Genomic DNA, 24,221 nt, shown 5'->3' with positions numbered 1-24,221 from the left:
CACTCTCCTCCTCCTCCTCCTCAATTACGGGATCGAATGAAAATCTGGATAATTCGTTGTCTCGCGGAGCTCGAGAGACGTTTTAATTATATCGCGGATTGAATTTCCTGCGTTCCTCGAATCGTTCACTGTTCTCTTTTTGGATGTATCGTCCTGTATCGAGGACGGGTGAAAAATCCTACCGGCAATTATTTCGGGCGCGCTGTTTGCGCCCGATTTATTTACATATCATCAATTCCGTGCAAAATTTTCCCTTTGAACAAATAACCTACTCTCGGGGTTCGGGGACCCTCCTCGTTAGTCACCCAGTTAGACAGAGTAGGTAGGGTACGGGGAAACCTTCGATCGGAAAGGAATACGCTAAGCGAGTCGACCGATCAAACGACGAACGGACCGGCGAACTTTGGCACAGGTCATCGGCGGGAGGAAGGATGAATTTTCCGTCCAAAGGAACCGACGAACAAACGATCCGATTCCGTATTCACGCCGAAATGATTCTCACCCGACGATATCGAAGTCCTCCCTTCAATTGCGCCATGAATCTCTCTCGTGCCGTTTATTTGCGAACGAGCGCGTAACTCTCCCAGATTTACTACCTTCGTCGGACACACCTGACCAAACCCGACAACAACAACAACAACAACAACAACAACAACAATAACTACCCACCTATCTACCTACCTTCCCGCACCTATCTACCTTCGCTATTTTCAGATACACACTGCATCGCTGAACTTCCGCCATCGATTCGCCGTGCGCTGTAATACGCGAAATTCATATCGGTACAATGTGATCAAATTTCTGAACACCTATTTGGTTAAGATTTTGTGCTACGAACTTTGCGCGACGTGTAACTCAACGACGGTGCTTCACAATTTCGATTATTTGGGTACGCGAGTCACGCATAAGAAAAAGCTTTCCAGTCGTTTGTGAAAAAAAAAACAAACAAATAATTGAAAAGCAGACAGATTTCTCTCGTTATTTTGTTACAATTATCACGATGGTGCTTTTTTCTTTTCGTTCATCTTGAATTTATTCGCGTACGCGTACAGATGAAAGAGTGAAGCTTCGTTTCATCCTTAAAAAACTCGGTTGATCTCTTTAGCGTGGAGTGGATTAGTTTCTGAAAAATTTAATCCCATGACTGTTGAGCTTTTAGAGCGATGAGAAAATTCTCGGCGATTAGCCTCAGCGGCTGCACAGAGTACCATGGAAGAGTCGGTAACCGAACGTGAAGAGAAAGGCGGCGGAAAAAAATTATACCATATTTAAAAGTTGACGTGCACTTCAAACGGGACGGGAATACAGAGAGGCGGGCGGGGTACGCGAGCGCGTCGCGGCGTCGCCTCGTGGTCACGAAAGCTTCGGTTTGATTAAATTTTGACACAAGAACCTGGGTACCTCGTCATTAACGCCGGTGCTGCACCCGGCCATTTTACCCACTTCGCCGCGAAACCCACCCCCCATCCCCCCACCCCCCCCCCTACCGAAGGGTTGGAAAATGAAACACACTGTCAGTGCGAGCTCTCAAATGCACGTGCCTCTCCAAAATTGAATATGAAAGATTAAAGGTTTGAGATGAAAGAGACGGTTGCAGTTTCTCGCGTCTCGTTATTCGCTCGCAGCATTTCTTTTTTTCGTTTGTTTTTACGTTTTTTTTTTTTTTCTTTTTTTAATTCGTCTTTTTCTATTTTCGTTATTCGTTTTACCATTTTTCTTTTTTTTTTTTTTTTGCGCTATTCGCGTCGTCGCTAGACCGACGAGATGAAAGCTGTGCGATAGCTTTTTCCAACGGAGAAAAGGACTCCGCTCTGATCCCCGACAGGCTCGACCGTATATGTGTATAATATACGTATATTCGATTCGGCATCCGACGACTCTACCGTACCGGGCGGCGGCGGCGGCGGCGGTTAGCCCGGGTTCAACTTTTCTTTGATCGCTCACGTTCAATTTCATTTTGTGCATAAAACTAGCGGCGGGATTCGCTTCATCGGAAATATTTGCGTCGAACAAACCTGTGCGATTTTAACGTCTGGCGACACTCATCCCATCTCGACGAAGTAAAATGAAAAAATAAAAAATAAGAAACAATCGAACGAATGGAAAGAATCCGATGCGAATAATACGCGCTACGCTCCGGTGTGGAAAGAAAAATGTTCAAACTATTTTATTTCGATGATGCAGGTGAGGAAGAAAAAAAAATGGAAAAAAAAGAAAAAAGAATTCACGCTAAATATACGCGAGGTATTAACGTTCGAGTTTTTCGGTCGAGTCTCCGACAAAGAATTGGTGCGCGCGGAACTCGCGCTACTCCCGGGGTCAGTCCTTCTCTCTCCCCGGGTTTTCACTGTCTGGGGTAGTTTTAATCCCACGTAAAATGGGTCGTGTACCAACGTTTCGAATGAAATATTTTCCTCGCTAAAGCTTCGCCCGCGTTCACCGGCCGCACCCGCGCCACGGTTTCCCTTTTACGTATATACCTACGCTTCTATCAAACAGATTTGCATTCGAGCGATTTTGTTTGCCAGTATTTGTAGCAGGGTTCACCTGACATTTGCTATCCTTCGCAAACGAAATGTATTCCCCCCCCCCATCCCCCCATCCCCCCTCCCCTCCCCCCACAGTTTTCATAATTAAATTAAAAGGTGTACGCGTAGTCCGCGAGCCGTTGGAGCTTTCCGCTAGCTGCGTCAGCTGCACAAATAATGAGTCGGTTGCATTGAAAAATTTAACAAACCAACAGAATCATCGAACCGTGGATGTATCTACACGATTCGTTTCAGCAAGAAGGCTGATTGTGATTGACCGGATTTATTTGTGATTCACAGCCGAAATCTTGATGTTTGTTTGTGGAAAAAAAATGAGTCAGAATCAATCGAAGCCGGGCAGGCGTACATCGGACCACACCGATCAAAGTTGCGTACGAAACGTCAAGAAGAGAGCTGATGTGTCGAGAATTATTGGTCAATGATATTGGGATACCTGTATGAAAATGAAGAAAAAAAAATAGGGATTGAAAGTAACGCTGATCCCTACTTAATTCTAAGTCCAGCTCATGTCAGCTTTTCACGCTTTTCCGTATCGATGAAGCGATTCTTACCGATCGAACGCGAATCATGCGGAATCCATGGACCATTTTCGAAAAAGGAAACTGCGAGGCTGTGGAATGGTTGATTTAAAGAAAACAAGGACTTTCTAAAAGGTATTTCATTGGTGCCTTCCAGGAAAGTCCTTCCGCTTTTTATACGAAACCAGCGACGTCCTGGAGAACCAGTCATGTGACCTGCGTGTTACTTTTGTCTCTGGAATGAAAAAAAAAAAAAGCTCGAGGAAAAACGTTAGGACTAGAAGTCCGGACACACGGAGTTGGATGGGCTACTAGTCCACACATTTGTACAACGTCGAGTTCCGTGTCCTTAATATATCCTCTGCACGAAGGCAATTTGCGAAGGGGTGGTAGTCCGTCACTTTTTTTTTCTTCTTCTTCTTGTACTTGTTCCTATTCTTCTTCTTCTTCTTCTTCTTCTTGTTCGTCCGTCTCTCGTTTTGTTTTTTGTTTTTTTTTTTGCTTTTTGCGCGTTCTCTTTTCCTCTGCCCACGGAGAGAGATGACAGTCCGGCGGAGTCTCTGGTTTGCCGTGGAGGAGGGAGAGCGCGCGGCACGTGCGTGTGTGTGGTCCGGTAGCACGTTGATTGTCCTCGGCACGATCTCCGGGAAACCCGGGTCCACCCTGGCGTCGGCGAACACGTGAGGCGCGGTGAGTTATGGCACATTGTTCGCCGCCCGTGGCCACGCCGCTACCCCCCCGCCCCCGCCGCCTCCTCCCTCCTCCCTCCTCCATTCCTCGCCTCGCGCTCCTCCTGGAACCTCCTGCGGGAGCACCAGGATGCACGGAGAGGTGGTACATCATGGCAAACCTGGCCGGACGCTAACGAGCAACCCCTGGAGGCTCGCCGACTTCCATATTCCGATGCACCGCCCGTAACAATCACCGACACTGACCGCGTGTCATCGGGAGCGTCGGCGCCCCCCTCGCACCCCTATCGGGTTCAACGATCGGATGAATTCCATTACACGCTACGGTAACATTGTATCCATTTTACTCGTTGGGTCAATCCGAAAGATAAAAAAAAAAGAAGAAAAAAAACAATGCACACAGTACGCCCCGGAGAAGACCGGATTGAACGGCTGACGTTTCTTTCGTCCGGTGTTCTTCGTTCGATTTTCTTACATCCGTTAGATTTGCATTGTTCGTGTCACCGGGAGTATCGCGAGCGCAGGACTACACGGTTGTTCGAGCTCAGGACGACTTCGTGGAGATGTTTGATATCGACGGACCACCGAGAGCGTGTGGGCAGCGCGAGTGAGTCTTTCAGACAATGCGGTACCCACTCGTCTAGAACTCCGCTCGATTTTCTTCAATCGAATCCACCGAGGTTCGCTCAATTACCAAGGTAAAATAATACGGGGTACGTGAGTCGACGGACCGTCGCGCGTCGTCTCGTGAAAGCGAATTCTTTTTAATGGGAGTCCACCGGCGAGAGGTACCGTTGCTCTTTGGTTTCAAAGTCAATAAGGTGTACGTAGACCGCGAAGATGTCGAGTATGTGAAAAGAGGATCTGTAATATGCGTGTAGATGGATAGAAAAATATGAATCGGAACGGTGTTGCATATCGATCCTAACGGCAACTAGAGTTGCACACTTCGATTCCTCTACGAGTTTCTCCTATATCGCTTTCTCCCCTTCGATATACTTTCTTGTGCATTATGCTCGAATGGCTCTTTTAGGGGGGCGACAAAAGTCACCCGGTCGTGGCCACGGGTCAAACGGTACGAAGAGCCAATTATTATTTTTTGACCCTTCTTTTTTCGCCGAGATGACAAGCGAACGGTGCGACACTTTATACCGTGGAAATTCGCAATACCGAAGCTATATAATCGGAATAATCGGAAAGGGAAATCTCTGAGACGGATGAACCCACCCTCGTGTGTATATATATACGTATACCAAGGATACGCGATTTCTGGGGTAACCTTAGCGCGATCCCCTTGGTCCGTTTTACGGTACATCCCCACGCGTCCTTTCGGACGCAATATGTCTCCATAACCGTCACGGAGGACCTTAACGAAGACCATCAACGACCATACGTAACACCGTTCTCAAAATAAACTAGGGTAATCGTCATTAATCGGATTATTCAACCAATGAGATCGCTTTCCGTAATCTTATGTAATTGAACGACCTTAACCGCCGCTACGTCTCCTTAGCAAAGGACGAGCGGGTTGATATTTATCGCGGTGTGCGTATACGTATAGGAGAGAGTCGCGCTACCGTGCGTATACGCTTCTGGGAACTGTGAGATCGCTAAAATATTTGGGAAAATCAATCGGGGCGAGTGTTTGCGAACCGCGTAACGGGCACCCTCCCACAGTGTTCGGGTCACGAAAGAACGAACCCCGTCAACGACCGGTACCTGGCACCTCGACTGACGTCAGAATTTCGAAAATTTGACGCCGGTATTTGACCCGCGAAGGGAGAGACGCCCGCGATACTCACGCGCCACCGAACCTCGCGTCTCACCCTTTCATTAACCCTTCGTGACGCGCGTACACCCTATCGGTTACCGGCGGTTGTTAACGACGCGTTGGAAATTCGGACGCGACGAAGTCGATCGCGAATCGATTGACATCCGGTCAGAAGTCAGCGGTGATTAATTTCTGTCGGGTTTGAAACGGTCAAAGTTTTACGTACAATTAGGTGCTCCGGAATTCCTGAGAGTGGCGTTTTCATCCTCGGGCAACACCGATTTGGGGGGGTGGTGGTAGCGGGTACGGTTTTGAAACGAATCTCGAGAAAAGCCGTGCCAAATTTTCACGCGTATATGCAGAATAAGAAGATACCTCTTCGGCCTCCGGGCGTGTAAACGACCCTCCGGCGGTCGAGGCTTCGGCTTATTTTCAACCCTCTTGAGTTTTTGCCAAAACTGAAAACAACGAACGCTGTATCTTGTGCGGAAACAAAAGTGCCGCGTGCGCTCTCGGTGTTCAACCGTCTGGCGAATATAGGTGGTAACGGTATTACGGTATACGTATGTATATCGTAACGTAGCGTCGGTGGCGCGGCTACGGTTGTACGCGAGTGGCAAGATTTTAAGCCGTTTAAGCCATGCAAAATATACCTACCCGTAATTTGCTGGCGACGCTGCGCACGCGGCTATAATTTTCCTAGTCCAACGGTAACAAACGCCGGGTACCCGGGGGTAGGTCTCCCGCATCGGAGAAAGGTAAAACGGGGGGGGGGGGGGGGGGGGGGAAGAGAGAGAGACGGGAACTGAGAGAGCGAACCGTGAGATAAGGGGAGGATGAGGCAGAGGGTGGAAGAGAGGGAGACAAAAGTAGGCTTCTCGCATTGTTCCAGTAATCGGGTCGTTATTCACTATGACGCGTTAAGCACGACCCTCTCCTTCCGTAGCCACCCTCTGTGCCTGCACACTACCGCGCTACGTATGCTATAGGTATACGTACACCTCCACGTTTCCGCGTACATATGCGATATGAATTTTTTTAATTATACTATTATTTATTCATTTTTTCACGCTTTTTTCTTTTTTTTTGTTCGTTCGTTTCTCTCTATACGCGACAGTAAGTGTACTGCTGGTACAATTACGTTTCTGGCGTGTACGAGAATCCGGAAAAAAATGTCAAATTTTCTAGAACACGAAAACCGAAGGAGGTACGCAAAGATATTACGCGACTCGTTTCGATTTCTTTTTTTTTTTTTTTGTTGATTTTTTCATTATTCTCCGCCGTTTACGATACCCGTTGTAAGTGGACGCGCGTTCTTCGTGGGCCGGGACAACCAACCTCGCCTTGGCCTTAAGTGAATCATTGCCCGGAGGTGGAAGAGACGAGGCAGAGTCGTGTCTGCGTATTCGCTGAATTAAATGCGACGCGCGCTATGCAACTACTATATACGTGCCGCGCCCAAGCCCATGCGTCATATCCGTGGAACACGCGAATGCCGACAAGAGAGAGAGTGCCGAGTGCACCGGTATGAAATAGCGAAGGGAAAATAAAATCGCTCGACGAAAGAGCCCCCCAATTAATACCTTTCGAGAATAAGAAGCGATTATATATTTGCCGAAGGCACCGTATATATGTTACAAATATAATATATACCCGACGCGCGTTCGGGGATTAAGTTACAGAAATCCTGTTCGCATTTGTCAAAATTTTTTTACTCAAAAGCTCCTCGAACCGATACGAGCGAAAAATTTCACTCCGTCGGTACGTCGCTGCCGAACGCGATTTGAAAAAAGATCTCAGATCGTTAGAATCGAAGAATTGGATCCTAGAACTCTCATTTCCAACTCACCGATTCGTTTTTTTTTTTTTTTTTTTTTTTATTGAACGTTTGCATTCCGGTCGGAAGTGGAAGAAAAAGTACATTTTGGCGTGAACTATCCAGTATCAAAACTCGCGAACTATTCGCGAAGCGAGATTCCGTCGATTTAAATTGCTCCGCTTACAATTAGTTACACTTGAAGTACGGTAACGCGATTCGAACGTAAGCTCGTTGTCAACATATTTTATCCTATGACACATTAGCAGAGAAATGTGCAAAGCTACATCACCGTAGGTAGCGAGTAACATAAATAGTAATACGGAATATATATGTGTATGTATGTATATGCAATCGGGTATAGCTCAAGAACATAACAGATGCTGGAGCAGCGGGGATCCAAATACTTTAACGATATAAAGTGGTCTCGACTAACTTCGAACGAAGGGCGTAATTGGACCGGCGATATTTTCAACTTCATCTCCGTCTTCGACTCGGAGATCGACCCTAGTGACGAAAAAAAAAAAAAATAAAATGTCTTTTTCGTCAAAAAGCACACAGATCGAAAAAGTGTTCCTCATTTTTGGGATGGACGTGGATAAGTTTACAGTCGGAAATATCGCCAGCCGTGATTGGTAAACTTATGCGGTGTGGTTGAACAAAGCTCGTTAAATAAATGTGGGCGTGCGATTTTCGCTCGGCGTTGTACAAAGTGAAATGCAAAGTAGCTTTTTGACGGTAGAATCGCGACGGCGAAACTTAGCGACGGATGACGTGTATAAAGAGAATATCTTGGTAGAGGAAGCTCCGTTGCACACTCGTGAACTGCTTTGCGGTGTACGGAGTGGTTTGCACAATGGCTGATTAAGCCGCCTCTAAGGGCGAACGGAGTACAATCTTGAAACGATACCTCCGCGCTTTGATCAAGATAGAAGCGCGCACGGGTATAAACCGGTGTAGGTACGTACCTACGTACGTAAGTTGCTCTCCTATAACATCGCATATCGCGGACAGTAAACTTTGCCGTGCAAAGCGGAGGAGAGGAGAGAGCTAGCTGTCGAGTGTTTCTGGAAATCGTGCTTACCTTGAACTTCCCTACCCTCGCGTCAAATGGCGAGGTGCTCGAGAGTTCGGCTAATTGTGTTGAAAATTTTAAGGAAAATTTTCGAAAACACCGAACCAGATATTTTCGACGTTCGACCGGCTCGATTGAAGTTTCCAGTTACTTTTCACAAACCAGAGGCTTTCGTCGGTTTCGAAGCAATTAAGTTCAACCGTGTGCCGGCGGAGAACGGTAGCGTGAAAAGGGAAAAAGGAAGGAGAGGAACGAGGGGGGCAAAGGGCGTCTCCGTAAATAGCGGTTTCATCGGGGCAAGTTGTTGGAATATCAACGTCCGAGTGGCCCGGCTACAAAGGAAGAAGAAGGGCGGTTTGGAATGGTAAAGTGCTGCAATGGCAGAGGGCGTGCAATCTGGTGCAATGCCCGGGCATTGTTCTTGTGTTCCGAACGCCGACGAGGGGCGCGGGTATATCGCACAGACGTACGGTAGGTAGGTAGGTAGGTAGATATGTATACAGGTGTGTATAAACCTTCAGCGCCGACCGGCTGTACCATCGGCGATGTCTGGTTTTGTGCGAACGATTCGGCGGTATGCCCCGAGATCTCTGTCATCCCGGACCATTGTTGTACAGGCGGATTTAATTACGGGATACGAACATGAATCGGGATCGTGCAATTAGCGGGACTTCTAACTCTCGACGTTATTCTGCTTAACCAAACCTTTTGCGCCGTAACAAAGTCCCGAACAAACCCACCCCCACCACCCCCGCGACGCGACGCGACGCGACGTACACCGCAAACCATCCCCCGCCGCGCGTCTCGGAAAAGTCGGGAGAAAAGGGAAAATGGGAGACCTGCACTCGTTACCCTCACGGTTATTCAGCTGTGACGCACGAGATATGAGCTCGATTCGAACCCTTCTATGTACGTACTACCTGCTCGTTAGATCGAATCAGACGGCGTAGACCACCCTTAATCAACTCCGACTCTGGTTCGTTATTTAATATTCGAGTGTCACGGATTTTTATCTGGACAACGCGAGAGTCGAAAAGTTTTTAGCGCGTTAAAAAAATTGGAGATACTCGTCGGAGAATTCCGTTTGCGAAAGCCGCTCTGCCCTTCGGGTATCACCGTTTATCAAATTATCGATTAAGCCGCTTCGGCGCCTCCGCGTTTCCAGGTAGGAATCTCAACGAGTTTTCGTCTAATGAATTCCCCCGGCGTACTCCACTTCCATTCTTCTATCTAAACGATGCTAATCACCCTTTGGTACGGCGAAATTTGCGATTCGACAAAATTAAAGTTCTCCGCCTGCAGAGATATACACCACCCTCTCGCGGCTCCACGGACTCCCTCGTACCGTTTGATATGAAATTATAAGTTCGCCACGACGTTAATCCAATCGCGATGCGAACGGCGAAACGAGTCGCCCACGTGAATCAGCTGAGAGCTTTTTCTTTTTTTTTTTTTTTTTCAAAACAAACCGACTAGATTTATAGCATTATTTCACTCGATTTTTACCCGGCGCGTCACTACGACGACTAACAAATACGAATCGGGGTGTAATAAATTCACCGCACTGATTCACCTTCTTGACCTAGACATCCGACATTGAGTCTCCCATATTCGTTGCGTAGAGAAACACGTTCGAAGGTTGTACGTACGGCCGCGATGCAATTACAATACGCCAAGGTTTGTTCGTACGAACGAAAGAGAGAAAATTATTCGCACGATCGACGTGCGCCCGGGAAAAACCTCCACCCGTGGAAATTCACCGTATTCGAATCACGGATGTGAGAAAAAACAATTCGTCTCGCCGCGTGGAAATTTTCGTTTCGCGAAACGCGTTGTTTCGGTTATCTACGATTTATTTTTTTTATGAGATAAAACCGTCGTCTCGCGTCGTAGAAGAGATTCTTCCCGCAACTCGACGTTCGAACGATTCCGGTCCGGCCCCTCTTTCGCATCTCGTCCTTATTCTCGGGCGCGCGTCCTTCCTTTTTTATTGACTACCTTCGCTTATTCGTATCGTCGTTCATCTGGCCGGACGCTTTCCATCATAAGGTAAGAAATAAACTAGTGTATCTCGTGACTGAACACGTAGAGACATCCGATCGTCCGCCATGTAACGGGTGATCGGTTAACCGCACCGCTACAGGGATGAAAATTCAACAAGAAAAAATCGTAACCACGTTCGTGGTGAATTTTCAAAACAATCGTCCGCTTTTAATTGGACCCGCGTTACGAAAGGAGGCGATATATTTTTTTTTTGTTTTTGTTTTTCGTTTTTCTGGCTGTTTTCTCATTTTCTCCGCCGCTTTTTAACATCGAAATTTTTACGCCACGGCGGGGGGGAGGCCGGGTAATTTCGAGCGTTAACTCGCCTCCGCCCGTTCACTTGTTAGCGCTACGGGTTAGTTCGCTCGGTATTTTCGCATTCTAATTATCCGCGAGTAAAGTGTATAATTCCATGGTATACCTTTTACAGACATGAAACGACTGTGGAAATATCAGTGGAGAGAAAACCGCTTCCTCCTGCAGCAGCAGCCCTCCCCCCCGGTCGTTTGCTCGGAATGCGATCGGACGCGCCTCTGGCTCTAGGGGACGATGTTATAGCGGTTACAGTGTAAGGAGCGGTTATAAGTTAACCTGCGCTGAATAAGTATATATATATATATATGTATATATATATACGAACGTGGCGAAACCTTGATAACGAGTTCGCGGACCGTGAACCACTCGAACTAAAAGTTTACATAACACCTTCGCCGTTTGCAGGGGTTCCGCCACCTCTACAAGGCGGACAAACGACGATGAAAATTGCACGAACGAACAACGAAAAAAAAAAAAAAATAGGGGGGACGTTTCATCCCCTTCAAAAATTCAACGAATTCAAATTTTCATGGGTGTTCGTTACGACGATCGAATGCAAGAAATGATGAAACGATCTCGTCGTTGTCAGGAATTTTAGCCCGAGGCCCCCGCGATTCGTCGAGATATTTTGAACGTCGCGTTCGAGTCGCGTGTCCGCGACTATCGTGTTGTGAATATGTGGCAGCCGCCTGGTACGGGTACACCTATGTAACGTGTAGCTAGGCGGTGTTGAGACGAGAATCAACTGGCCAAGGAGTTACGAGGTTGCGTAATCGAATGACCTTGCCCTTGCCGAGACAGTGTTGAGGAGGTGAGGCTCATGGCCATGGAAACTGTGGAGGTGTAAAGTCACCGCGCACCGCTCATTCGATCACGTGGACTCAGCAAACATTCGCACTCCTACACGTTGACTCGAAGCAACTATTAATTTTCATTTAACAACTCCGGTGATGTCAGGTTGTAATATGATAATATGCGCGTTGCGTAATTCTTCAGGGTATACGCAGGATTTGCCGATACGTAAATACTCGACCTCCGAATCGCATCCGAACCAACGATATAATTGTTCAAATTCTTCTGTGGCGATCGCATAGTTTTTTGACCGAAAATTAGTCAATTAAATAGAAAAAAAAATAACAAATCTTTCGGTCTTTTCAATTCGGAATTTTTAACCGGAGCGTAATGCTTTTAGTCACTGGTAAAATTTGATGCGAAAATTGCACGAATTTACATCGGTTTATCACGTTTCATCCGTCGGAGCGTCGGTGGAGACCCTACCGAACGGATCGATGCTGCACGGTTTTATTTATTCATTTTTTTTGTTTCAAAATTTTACGTTTGTCAACGCGAGTAAAATCCGGGCAAAGTTTATGGAGCGTCACATAATACGGCAATTGGTCAGCGCGCGTCTGTCCTTCTATTGTACGTACTCGGGTGAATTTTCTAGCTGTACACCTATGCGTGTGCGTGTGTGTGTGTATTTTGAAGAAAAACCGGAAATGACGAATTCGATCCAATGGTCGATTAATTTCCGTTCGGTGCTCGACGAGCGGTTATATTCGAACGAAAAGTTAACGAGCTTTCGGGGCTACGCGTTGCACGCGAAACTGTATCACATGTACAGTGTAAAATTCAACGTTCGTTTAGGTCGTAACAACAAAAGTAGTCCAGCCTTTCGTTTATCCTCTCAGTTGCAATATCGACGAGTTAACACCCGACTGTCGCTTGTCGCGTAATTTCGTTTCGCAAATCGATAATCTATATTTTTTTGTTGATTAACTTTTTGCCGCTACCGGGATGCGGACAAAAGCGTTGAAAGACGTCAATGTCTGTTTTAAAATTGACACCTGAAATTTTATCGAAACCTTCACAATGAATAATGAAATTGCTATGTGCATGAGCTTAATGCTCTGTAAAACTGACGGCTCGTTGAGGGATCGAAAAATTTTTTTTACACGCACAAAAATTTTAATCGAATGAATGAACGCGTTCGTTAGCGATCGTTACCGGTGCCCTCTGTATCTGGCCACATCTTTTGTTTCCGAATCTCCTTCGCCCGGAAAGATGTCTTCGAACGATTTTACGTGGGTGGTGGGTACGTGAATACTAAATTTGCACCGAAATTTCAATTCATTCGGTACGTCAAATAGCCGGGTGTTGCTCATAATTATATAGATTCATCGACGCGATGTAGTACACGAAAGCAACTGTACGTAGCCAATAAATTTCAACTCGTCAAACTGACACCACGTGTTCCGTTGAAAATCATTTAACCGTTTTTGATGAGTCAATAAATAAAATACTTGAGTCGATTAACGCCGGTCCGATCGGTTTTTCGAACGCGTCGAAGACTGCGCGCGGTCGATGGAAGATTTTTTTTTGTTTGTTTTTTTTTTTGTTTTTTCTTTGTTCACCGTGAGTGAAGTAATTATACGCACACACTCAATTTAGTCGCTGATATTCACGGGATACGCTTAATGGGAAGGATGGAAAAAAATTAAATTTTGCTGCTTAAATTGCGATTTATGATACCTTGACGCGTTGAAGCAACGATAGCGTAGCACGCCGATGTGTTCACTGTACGCCTGTGTACGCGTATATGTAATTAACAAAAACGCTAGCTGCACACCGACAAAACTGACGACACAGCGACACAATTTCGTACGACACTCTTATTATACAGCAACCTCGTCCCGGCAGAAGCTAATTACCGAGCTTGCGGAATGTACTACGTAAATTGTGTTGTGTTACGTGTGTAATAAAAACAAAAAAAAGAAGAGAAAACACTAGAAAATTAGAACCACTGCGGGAACACGAAACTCTCGACCAATTGCGAAGTCGAGTTACGCTCCGGAATTTTTGATTTCGAAAAAAAATTAGAACCTCGTTGAATAGCTGGTTCTTATTTTACAAAAGTCACCCTGCACCGAGTTTCTTCCGTTAAGGGTTTTTCACAAAATTCAAGCCTCGAAAAAGTTTTTAAGATTTTTTAAAATTACACTATCCAGATACTTTCGAGCCGAAGTTTCGCCGCTTTGATTGAGACTGGTTGAAATCTCGCGGAAAAATTTTCGGGATCGACGCCCGAATTTTTAAATATAACCATAATCGCGCTTACACAAATAATCGGATAACTCGGCTACGGGTTATTTTTAACGAAACGGGTTGAATTTTTCTGAGCGGATTCGAGCTTTCGAAAAAAAAAAAAAAAAAAAAAACATTTTTTTGCACACCAGGGTGAGACTGACAAAAATGTTGGTTTTCGCGTCAAGTAAACGCCACCTTTTTTAGCCCCCCTCTGATTTCAGAATTTTAGTCGTACGCCTACGTTTCGCACCATCACTCTAGGGTATTAGGGTCCGAAGAACCGGGTTAAGTAGACGTTTTTTTGTACAGATACGCGTTCCAAAGCTTCCGAAGAGTTCTATTAGTTGACTCTCGTCTTCTTCTATTTAACATCCGTCCTCGCCCCGCCAGACCTCAGCTATCATCGAATTAGAAGTCGAAGACTTTTCGTCACCGTTCGCTACTTCTGATGGAACATTAACAAATTAGGGGTGGACGAACCCGCGGCCGTTGATACGAACCCTTTTTCTCGGCGGACAAACTTTTTTACTCAACGTCGTGCGTCGCCGAAAGAACTATGTTTTTTTTGGTAAGGAAAAGAAACCGAAATCTGTAGAGAAAAACCAAAAAAAAAAAACCATCAGTGTCGAGATCACGAACCTTGCGTAATTTCTTTCAAGATTTTTTTCCAGTCTCACGGCGCGGTCGTTTGCATCGCGCGAAACTCAAAGGGAATCTTACGTAGGTAATAAGAAATCCATCTGCGCGGTGCACAAAGTAACACACGCGCCGCGGGGGGGGAAATGTCCTCCGCCGCATGTGAGAAAAGAGGATTTAACATTCATCCGCTTTCGCCGCACTCGGTGTAATCGAATCTTCGTACCGTTAAAGCAACCAAAAGAATTCTTTAATACGTTAGTAGGTAAAATATGAAGGGAACAAATGATGGCACGCGTATGTTTTTTACACCCAATATTATGCGCCTCTGCAAATCCCCCTTTGATATGATCTACGTTTATTACGCTGCCGAGATTACCGTTACAAGCGAACAAAAGAAAAAAAAATATTCGATGCAGCCCGAAGATGTAAAGCTCCGGCTGCAGAACGCGCTGCTTCGGAGCGAGTCCTGCACTTTGAAAAAATTAACAAGAGCTCACGCTCTTTGGAAATTTCGAAAAATCTTGATCCCTTCCTCAAAAATTCGGTAACACGGAATTTTCATTTTTTATGATCTGCTGAACCGAATAAAAGTGGGAAGAAGCGGTGAAAATTTTTGCATCTGTGAGGAGATATTACGTGAAACTGAATATTCAAAAGATAGAAATGCGCTGGCGTGTATCAATAGAAGACCGATAAATTTCTATGACCACATCATGCATATCGGAGTAAGATAGTATAGACATTGTATAAAATGCAATTCCGCGATACGTTTAATAGAGATGGGGGCGGAGCAGCTTTCGCGAGTCGACAAAGGCTCGGGGGTGCGGATAGTGGTTCGTATATGATACCGGGACGGAGGAACGACGATATACGTGTGCATATTATAGGTAAGAACGTCAACGTAGGTAACATCTAGAGTCTAGACAAACCGACGGGATCAATATTTGCTTTTTATCCAAACCAAGAGGAGAGCAGCGGCGCGGCAGCTATGCCGTCTGCAACGGTCGAAGTAGATGTGGTTATTTGGAACGTGACTCTGCACGTGGCTTCCAATTTACTTATCTCGTTTTACCCGCTGCGATTTCTTCTTATACGCCGGCTATGCGGTATCGCCAAATAAGCAGCAGCTGCAGAACTCTCCAAAGATCGAGGCCAAATACGTGTGGTGAGATCTAAACTTCATATAATAAATAATACCACATATCGGCTCATAATTTAACGTGTCGCTTCGAAATGAAAGCCGATACGTCGAGGATTTAGTTCGTAGAGTAGTGTTCTCCTCCAAAGTTCGACCTCTCGCAGCTTTCACGGGTCGCAAATTTTGCGTCGAGTCGATCGGTCAACGAATCCGAAAACTGACGAATCTGATCGTCGAATCGGCTAATTTTGCGGTCGATTCGGTACAGCGTTATTTTCATTGTGAGTCGAATACATCGTGGGGAGTAATTGAAAATTCTTACGAACTTGGGAATCTTGTCGACTGCGTGATATTAAAACCCGCTTTTTAAATTATTGGAAATCGTTACATCGACGGCCTCGGGGCTCAAGTTTTAAGCCTTCTCAAACGGCATTTCGTCATCTCACGATTTTCCTTTCTTGACATTTTCCGTTCGTCGAAGATCCAACGGCTTTTTGTACTCCTATCGACGTAACTCCACGCTAAGTCATCGAAGCTTTTTCAAGTCTGCGCGAAATTTTTTATTCCCAAAACTACGTAACTCGTTGCAACGATTAATCAGATGACATCTTGAAAATAAATATATACAAATGTAGTTCAACTTTTGCCAATTTTTACAACGCAATCGTAAAAAATGAAATTCTTTCTCGGTCTTCATCCTGACAGCGAATTTTTTTTTTTTTTTTGGACCGGATAAAGAGTTTTTTCAATTTTTTCAAAATGAGATCCGAACTTCGTTGTCCCAGTTTTCCAAAACGACAAAAGTCCGATAGGATTTATCGTTCTCGCGTTCGCGTCAATTTCGAAATGGACCGACTTTTTCCATTTGGTTTTTTGGTTTTCTCGTTTTTTTTTCTTTCCCCCAAATTTGTTTTTCGCGACACTCCGAACCCATTTATACATTGTTAATTCGGTAACAAGCCGTCGGGATTAATCAATGCCTTTGATGTCAGTTAGGCAGTGTTTGCGCGATGATTACTTGATGAAATCCATGAATAGAATGTCACATAAATACGAGCTGGCTGGAGCTGTTTTCCTTACTCAAACGAAGGGCGGACGTTTTAACGAGCCCGGAGTTTCATCCCTAATGAATTCACGTCAAAAGTGAAATGATAATAACGATAATACGATAATGCTTTTGAATAATAATTTCGTCGCAATTTTAATCGGCGTCAGAAAAATATCAACACGGAAGCACCCACGTTCGGCGAAAACTAAATTCATCCAATGCGAACTGATTCGAATCTCCTCTTCCCCGGCTACACGAGACACACGTGGCGGTCGGACGAACGCCTCCTCCATTCGTCGTTCGTCGACGACCGTTCGTGAAATTTTTAACGCTACCTACTTCTCCTTCCATCGTCATGATTTGCATGGTCGTTTCAACGACAAGTGTGAAATTAAAATACGACTAGCAACAGACGCGCTCCCGGTGACCAGCCCCCGACCGATCGAACCACCCGCGGCAAAATCGTCGACGCTGTGATATTAATAAATAATCATTACCCGGCAATAAATACAACGAGGCGAGACACCCCAGAGGCCAGCAGTTTGCCGTAGCCTGCCCATAGTCTCTCTGACATTATATTAATCGGCGTTCGCGGTTCGAGGACCCCACGTGGCGGTGGTTGAGTTGCGCATCTTTTTATCGGTGCATTCGCGTTTTCTTTGCGTGTATCACTTGGATAATCGTGGACGGACACTTTTGCCTAGTTTTTCGCGATATCGTCACGTAAGTAACGAGGAGAAAAATTCCGTCGCGTCCGTCAAAAATCCCAGTTTTTCCTTCCGACACCCGTGACGCGAACGGCACGATTTTCCGATCTATGTTTCGCGCGTCGTGTTATATTCGCTGTTCGTTTTTCGTTCCCACGTCGCCCGTAGCATTCCCTTAATCCCGTTTCCCTTACACACGTCGTTTTATTATCGTTCACAGGAGAAAAGCTGCTGCCGCTGCAGGGGGGAGAGGTTCGCGTGCGATACGCGTACGTACATACGTATACGTCGAGTCTTTGTAACCAACTATTCCATATTTGAATAAAAAAAAAAAATTCTTCCCAACAACGAAACGCAAAATTTTCATCCCCGGAGATACAACGGCGCTTGCACGACGCACTTGTATTGTATACGTATACCTGTGTATCGAAGTACCGGTCAGCCGGTGCAATTGACGAGTTTACGTAAAATACTGTGGGGCGGCTCTCTACCTACGGTCCTCCGTAACATGCACCGATGAGTCGAACGTTGTCGAACAATTAGTCGAAGCGAATTCATTTGTCGGTTACCAGTTGTTGTTCCTGTATTAGGGGATCGCTACGGCATTATGTAAATGAAAGCTCCCGCTGCAGCCGTTTACAAAGTGACAGCCGCCGGGTCGCGGGCTTAACGCTGCAACGACACGAGACGCTTCACCGAACGTTCCAACGATTCCCACACCGACTCGGTGTACCTCGCGAACGAGACGATCCCCTGATCCGGTCGTGGAGATCTCGGGGTAATCGGTAGCGTCGATTGATCAAGGCCGTGACGCGATAACCGATGCGCGTCAATTCGCGAAGTACCCCGACAAAAATTATCTTTGCTCAGTTTTTTTTTTTTTTTTTTATCGGCCCTCCAATATTTTCTCCTCGTCGAAGAAGTGTCAGGTCGAACGATACCCGGCGACACACAAAAGAGCGTAACGTCGTTCTTCAAGTCCGTCGGAGTTCTTTCGTCGCTAATTACGCGTGATGGTTAATATTCAGGACGAGTAATGAAGCGAGAGTGCAGCAACCCCCGAACGTAGAAGATGCGCGCACGAACCCGAGAGGGTTTCATCCCCGGCCGCGGAATATGGCCTTCCGTGTATTACGTGTGTACACACGTACTCTACGTTGTAAGTATACATGTGTGTGTGTGTGGGTGGGTGTGTGTGTGTGCAACCACTCCGCTTCTACGCCCCGTGCCATAGCGGTGTATAACGAATTTCAGGACGTTCACCCTCCTCTCTTCTGCGTCTGCTTATGCTGCGGCTGCGGCTGCGGCTCCCCTATAATAATGATCCACGTGAAGAGACGCGGATGTAATAGGTGTCTGCGACCGATAGCATAACCTCGTCCCGCACTATTCCTATATATATATAAATATATATATATATATATACATATACCTTCGAACAGATTAAATTCCGAAATACGATCGATGACGAACCTGCACGGTAGAGCGTGTTACGTCTGTCGGTGCCTCTGATTTCACATTCGCGCCAGGAACTTATCAACGAATTGAGCCGCGAGAATTTAAGTCCAACATTCGGAGTCCCGCGGATCCGGATCGATCGGTAGAGACGGAAAATTCGGGATAATTTTCAGGAGCTCGTTCCTCTCGATACCGCAGATGGTGTGCGTAAATAACCCATGTACCCGTGGGTACGTGGGAGTTACACGGTTTCGTTTTATTTTCGTTTCATTTATTTGTTCTTTTATTTATCGAATTTGGCTTTGGTTTTTTGTTTTACGTGGATATCCGTGCCGCCGGATATTCGGCGCGAACGTTTCGTTCGCTTTTTTCCATACCTTCGAGTATTGCAATTTTTTGAATTGAAAAAATAAAGAAAAAAAAAAATTCCACTCTTTTTAAGAAAGAGATATTCGGAGAATTTAATAATCAGCGGATGTGCGCGGAAATTCCTTCTCTTGTCCAAAGATACCACCTAACACGTACGTATTTTACATTTTGTTCCAGGTTGGTGGCTCTTCTAATTCTGTGAATAATTTCATTTTATCGGAGGTGGAAACCAGGTAGCGGAGACACAGCGGTAAATGTATAACAAAAAGTCCGTAACAATCGAACGCAGATTTTCAGCTGGTAGCGAGAAAAAAAAAAAAAATTCCTCTGCATTTTTCGCGATAAAATACGAAAGAATGCGAAATTCACGGTATGATCGTTCGACGAATCATATCGCGCGTTAATACCATTTATTGTTATCGCCTTTTTTTTTTTTTTTTTTCTATCCACATCTACAATACGAGAGCGCTCGTTTTGTGCAACACATTTTGCACGCACACGCAGACGAACGCGCGCGGAATATCGCGCCGCATGAATTTTGCAGATAGTATAACGATGACACATAGGTCTAGTTAATACCGTGCGAAACCGAGAGGCGCGCCTACGCAATTACAAAATTTATACTATATCGCATTTCTGTAACAACGTTTATCCTCTCGATCTCCTTCGTCTTGTACACCAATAGCAGAATATGCGTGCAGCAGGTATAACGCCTCGTCGTGTCTTCTGTTCTTTTCTTCCTTTTATTTTTTTCTTTTCTCTCCACTTCTTCTTTTTTAACTCCTACCGGAGATTCAGAGTCTATCCGTACACACCGTTCCGTGACAGTGTCGCGTGTCTGACAAATAACTCGGCGCAAGTCTTACCGGTCTACAGGGTCAACCAACAACGATTATAATGACAATGATATCTTTCGTTTGATACACGAGCGAGTCGTTCGCTACCGGTTGTACATACATCTTTCGGAATTATATACCAGAGGGCAGAAGTATTCTCGATTCGACGTAAAGAAAAATATTCTCGAAACCGGAATACGCGATCTCCTTTAATTTAAGAATAATAACCGTTGTTGGTTCAAGCCTGATTAGATTCGAAGTAGGAATAAAAATTTTTCCAAAACACGTGAAGGTGTATCGAGAGCTGCCACGGGAAGCGGAAAAAACGTACAACCCACGGATGTTCGATTTTCGCAAGTTGAAGAAATCAAAAAAAAAAAATGTGGTGGGCGTTGCGCTCGGTAAAAATAGAAAAAGAGGCCCACCACCAACCTCCGTCGTTGCTACCCTCCCGCGGCTGAAACACCACATGGCAGATACTCCACTCGACCCCTGGTCGCTTTTACCGTTCCAATGACAAAATGCTAGATCGTTGGCGGTGACAGGAGCTGATAATGTTGGTGGCGTGGGTAAAGTTAGAAAAGATAGTTGAGCGGCGAAAGTAGAGCGATAACGTCATCGTTCAACGAATATTTCTTCGCGACGATGACAACGGGGAAACGATCGTCCGCAAACAATGTCCGTTACGCGAATTTAGCGATGTCGACTTTTTTCATCTTTTCGTATCGTGCGACTCTTTTCCAGATTCTTCGATTTCCGCCGTTTTTTCCTCAATCTCACGCCCCGTTGCGGAGGCGTATGAGAATAATTTTGGAAAATTTGAAAGGAAGGACCTTTGTACCACCGACGTCGAATAAATGAAGATAATACCAGAGGGGGGGACGACAAACTTGGCCCTTGAGAAGCGACTCTATCGCGCGAGCGCCTCGCTCTTTTTCAAGGTTCCTCGTTTTTCTTCGAGTATATCTCCACCGTGGTAGCACCGAGCGACGAAAGCACGGTGCCCGGGCTATACCGTAAACGGTTTCTCAGTGTCATTTTCTCGCTCACAATTTCACCCCATTCGGAAAGCTACCCGCCTCCTCTTCTTCCCCCCGTACCATTAATTCCGCTCTCGGAGTTCCGCAGATCGGTGATAATATTAAATACGTATAATGAATAATACATTAACGACCAGGCCGGTGACGCATACGTACGTATAATTTATGAAATTTCTTTGATACACCCGAATTATGAGGACGGAGAAGAGAAGGGAAAGCAAAAAAAATAAAAATCAAAAATCAAAACGAGGGAAGGAAAAAAAGAAGGAAAATCGCCGCGTTCGCTAATGCGTTTCGTAAAATAATCCGCACTCGAGAGAAATCAAACGTGAGCGCGCGCGCGCGTGAATTGTACACGTGTACACGTGTTCGAACGTGCACGAAATTACACAATTTAACCGCGACCCGCAATTAACGTATTACCGCGCGATCGTTAATTACTCTCATTTGTCTCATTAACCGTCCGTACAAAAGTTCCAACTACTTCGAGGTAAATTCAATACCCGAAGTTCGTCGGGATAACCGACCGATACATCCGTGCTCTATCGATTACTCCAATCAACCGACTCCGGTCCGAAATACTAAAAATCGTGAATGATTGCGCCCACGCGAAACGAGAGAAAAAAAACAAAAAGGATACGTAAGTTTTTTGCCGAACAAGACACTCGACTGTCTCGTTGACGCGTTGTGTACCGGCGCGTACGTCGCATAAAGTACCCGGGAGTCAATCGGGCGATCATTCGATCTCCGCAATCGCATGCAACGATCGCGCGACGTTGTTAAACCCGACCCGTAGCGATCTCCAGCCGGTAATCTATTATCCCGCTAATTACCACCGCGCGATAACAAACCGGAATAAATCCGTACAGAGTAATTTTTTCTACATCGTGACACGTCGAGTTATTTTCATCGCGAAAACTCCTAAGTAATTTTCAAACAGCCATTATATCCATCTGTCTAACATTTATTGAATGGGTATGGCAGAGTGACCAGTTTTTTTTTTTTTTTTTTTTTTAATCTTTTTCTACGAACAGTCAGTTACACAGATCGTTATACAGGCTATTCCATCTGTCGCTCCGATCGCGAGTAGTGAGCTGAAATAAATAGAAAAAAGTGAAGAGAGAAGAAAAAAAAAAATTTTTTTTTTCACTCCGCTGATATCTCGTGCGCGGTGCAGATTACTCTCTGCAGCGCGTTGGTACGCTCTCCGCCCCGGCGAGGGGGGGCGGGGGGGAACTCGTCCAGACGAAGTCAATGACCTTCCAACCGTCGCGTTATTGCCACTCGCTAAAAAGACCTCGTCAAGAGGGATCAGAATTTTCCCAACGCAGCGCGATCCGGGCTAAGTCCTCGATGTTTTTTCCATTTTTTTTTTTTTTTTTCATTCTCTCTTTTCAATTCGTACCTCGTCCTGCTTTTTTTCCCCCCCTGCGCCGTCGACGGAGGTTCGTGCCGAAAATTTCGGTAGATCGATTCCGTCTCGGGGAACGCGGCCGATTGATTTTTTTCGTCATCATCGTTATCGTTACCCGCAGCTATACGAGCGAATATGTAGGTCGTCGCACCGTTCGCTACCGGCTTATGTAGATTGTCCTAGGAAAACCACTTGTGCGTCCTGTACGCGATGTGTACAGATTGTCGTCGACGTTGGGCAAACGTTGACTAAGCACAGGGGGTGTAACATCTAGAACCCGAGCGTAGCGTGCATTAGACAAGAGTCTAGGTGGGTATCGTGTTTGTCAGACGTATAGAAGCTGGCAACAGAAGGTCCGACACCGTCGCGCGTCGGCTCGTCTGTTGTGTAAATCGGCTGTAGAGGTACTACAGGGTTCCGATGTAGGTTAATTGCAGCTACACATATAGGGAAAAGCCAGCAGGTGGTACGTTTCGATCGAAATTAGCCGATGAAGGCTAATCGGGTTAGTCGGGAATTCGCTATGTGCAAAATTGAACGGATGAAAAGTTTTTGGAAATTTCAATTTTTTTGTATACGGTCCCGTCACTTTCTCCACCGCGGAAAATGTCCGCCGGTTTCGGGTGTCCTTCTTAATCGTTCGACGATAAAATTACCCGGCCATTAGCGGACGTCGAAAAAAATAATCAAAAAAAATGACATCTCGTTTCGTCGGACTTTCTCCGCTTACTTACTTAGTCGACGTGGAATTTACGGTCCGCGTACGGTGCAGTCGTCGTTACAGCAACCGGTCAAGGGCTCTTCAATTCTGACTCGTGAGGACATACCCTTGTAACGGATTACGGTCGGGGAACTTTTTCGAACCACTTGGGTACACGAAATCTACCGTAATTCAGAGGGGGGCTAGATGATTTCCGTTCGTTGTTAACCAAACCCTTCAATCGTACTCCTCTTCCGATTCACCAACTTCGATTTCGTCGCGGCGTTTGGTGTGGATCAAAAAAATAAAGAACGTCAAATCCACTCCAGCTGGATTGGTCGCTGAATGATCAATATAAAATCGAATGATATATGGTATCCTACGTTTTTTATTTATTTATCTATTTTTTCTGGCAGGAGGAATTTAGTGTTCGGAGTTTTGGTCCCGTTGCTTCGCAAACAACGTAAAATCACATATTACGCATCACGTGTATATAGGTATACGTGGATCTGTTTCTTCGTCGATAACTCACAGCCAGGCTGAAACGTCGAGAAATATTTCGGACGAATTTATTTGAAAAACTATTTCCAATTGATTCCCGTATACGTAGATATATTTTATACGTATACAGACGCACACACCCCCTCTTACCCACTTTGAAAAAGTTGTTCGCGAATTTATTTTTCATTTCCTGCAAACTGTATATAAGGCGAAATATCGGTTTCTTCGTATTTATTTATTTTTCTTTATTATTTGTAGAGCGAAAAGAGGAAGAAAAATTTCAATCGTATCTAAAACGGTGCGCGCACATATTCGGTAATTCAATTAGAAAGATGTATTCGAATATTTCCACGACCGTGATATGAACATGGCAAAGACCAAGTTTGAACGGAAAACTGTACCTCGATCGTATTATTTGTACATTGAATAAGTTACACTTTTGAAAAAAATTTTTCACCGGTGTAGCGAGAGGCGACTTTTTTAGTTTCGTAAGTCCAATATTAACTTT

At 45.4% G+C, this 24,221-nt stretch overlaps 1 protein-coding gene across 7 annotated transcripts in view; it reads left to right on the top strand.

The window, feature by feature from the left end:
- The window catches only part of LOC105687871 (CCR4-NOT transcription complex subunit 6-like), a 404,495-nt gene that overhangs the window by 318,557 nt on the left and 61,717 nt on the right, over window positions 1-24,221 (top strand). Inside the window, exons 1-3 of one of the 7 annotated variants that reach the window (XM_048657110.1) lie at window positions 10,178-10,467; window positions 10,892-11,029; window positions 19,400-19,472. The exons of 4 other annotated variants lie outside the window; for them this stretch is intronic. The gene's annotated coding sequence lies outside the window, so the exon portion shown is untranslated. Of the gene's footprint in view, window positions 1-10,177; window positions 10,468-10,891; window positions 11,030-18,535; window positions 18,555-19,399; window positions 19,473-24,221 lie in introns of those variants that run through there. 2 more of the 7 variants (XM_048657111.1, XM_048657112.1) reach the window with 2 other exon arrangements.

The sequence above is a fragment of the Athalia rosae genome, chromosome 6 (genome assembly GCF_917208135.1).
Source record: "Athalia rosae chromosome 6, iyAthRosa1.1, whole genome shotgun sequence".
Lineage (NCBI taxonomy): Eukaryota > Metazoa > Arthropoda > Insecta > Hymenoptera > Athaliidae > Athalia > Athalia rosae.
This window is presented reverse-complemented; position numbering and strand designations above follow the sequence as displayed.